Source organism: Temnothorax nylanderi, unplaced genomic scaffold (assembly GCF_030848795.1).
Source record: "Temnothorax nylanderi isolate EJ_2023f unplaced genomic scaffold, tnyl_v1.0 TNYL_tig0007_pilon, whole genome shotgun sequence".
NCBI classification, from domain to species: domain Eukaryota; kingdom Metazoa; phylum Arthropoda; class Insecta; order Hymenoptera; family Formicidae; genus Temnothorax; species Temnothorax nylanderi.
In genome coordinates, this window is record NW_027249069.1 from 228084 (window position 1) to 230071 (window position 1988).

Below are 1988 nucleotides of genomic sequence, written 5' to 3' on the forward strand. Positions count from 1 at the left end.
AAAACGAAAACAAAATCTCAGTTTGTCGGCTCAGCGGCAGTTTGTCTCAATATCTGTTTCTTCTTTCAGAATTGTCTAAAGAAGCTTATATTTACGCATTATATAAGTTTATTAAGTATATTAATTTTATGAACTGAAACTGACGCAACTAGGAGGCGGTGTAACGAATTAGTGAAATTTGTTTCCCTAATTATTAATCCCTTAATTCTTGTTCGGGAAAGCAAACGGCCGAGAATCGATTTACAGTCAACGATTTGAAACATTTCGAAACTCATGACAAAGCTGACTTATACTAAATGAAAATTGAAACAGCTCTTTAATCTTCGCTTCGTAAAGAGACGGTGAGTGCTTGTAGTAGTTTGGAGAGTGTGTGTGTGTGTGTGTGTGTGTGTGTAGCTCGGGAATTATGTTTTCGCATTATGGTCCCCACTGAGAAACAATGGTCAGCATACACTTGGAATTGCTGCGCCTGTCATGGAGAACTCGTACTTCCAATAGTTGACCGGAGATTTCAAAGGTGAATTGGATCTTGAATTTTTCACAAGCGCCATATCACTCAGACGGCTTTAATAAGAAGAAACCGTCTATCTATACCCGGTATAGTATGTGTTCTTCGATCTCTTTTTTTATATACAGATATTTTTTATATACGCGTTGGAACAAAAAAGCTGCAAAGTGTTCCTTCGCTGCCTTTTTGATATTCAATGCTTTCTTTTTGCGCGCGCGTACGTCGGAATTGTTGGAATATCGGTGATATCGAGCGTATCAGTTAACTCGCTCAATATTGGTTATCTATTTACTCCGTTTTGTCACGTCACGTCATGTTATAAATTATGTCAGAATAACAGAGTTTTTCCGTGATGCGGCGCTATCCAATATCAAATATTTCGCAAACATGAAACGAATATTTCGTTCCGCATGTAAGCACATAATAGCCTGGTAGGACTGTTGTCCAATCATATACACAAAGTAACTACAATTTCCAGTTTATCTACTGCGTTCAAAAAGTTAACAAAGCCAGAAATGGTCTTTGATTCTAACGTCATGCGCTTAGCATATGTCATCGTTGAAATATGTTCATTAACTTTGAAAACGTCTCATATCGGACTTCGCATAGTCGACATGACTGCTGCAAAGAGGATTTCAAAAGTTCAAATAGTTTCCGCAATATAACCTTTGTCCTTATTATTTGTCATATGTTTACCGTACATTTTGCGTATGTTACGTCTGCTTCTCCGGTAATTTTGAAATCAAAATACTCATTTGTTGTATAATAAACCTGCAGTACTCTTGCACCGAAATCAACTCTAAAATTCTAGCACGTGCAGTCATAGTCCACGTCGTTTTGCGAGATTATCGGATCGCGAACGATTTAATATCCGTGTCTGTGTATTTCGTTTATAACTATAAACTTCGGGGAAACGCGTTGTATACGAACACGATTTAGCAATAAACCGTCTAAACGATAATCATATATGGGGACAAAGCAATACTTCCCGTATCACGGCTTGAAATTCGACTATAATATAGTGCTGATATTGTGTACAAAGTTTAAGGCTTATTGTGCGACGCGCGAGAGTTCACGAAAAACGGCGGAGATTTCGTCGATGGCGCGTGACTCGGATGCGATACGAAGGATCGCTTCACGGAAAGTTCGGAATTTCTTTCAGCTTTTCAGTTTCGTTAGTCTGCCTTTCATACCCGGTGATTTCGATAACTCTCTTTCGTCCTTTTAATGCGCCATGATCAAAATGGCACACTGGGACATCGATCCTGCCCACCGTGTCCGCCGACGGATATATATCGCCGGGACATTTGTTTTCGCACGGTCGATCCCTATCGGGGATGCAAACGGAGCACCGCGTGCCAAATGATAATACATCTAGATCTCGGCTATGAGCACGAAAGCGATACCGTCGTAAGTTACATCGAGACGAAATAGCGTGGTAGCTTATTCAGATTCAGTTGCAACTACTCTATTCTCCTTT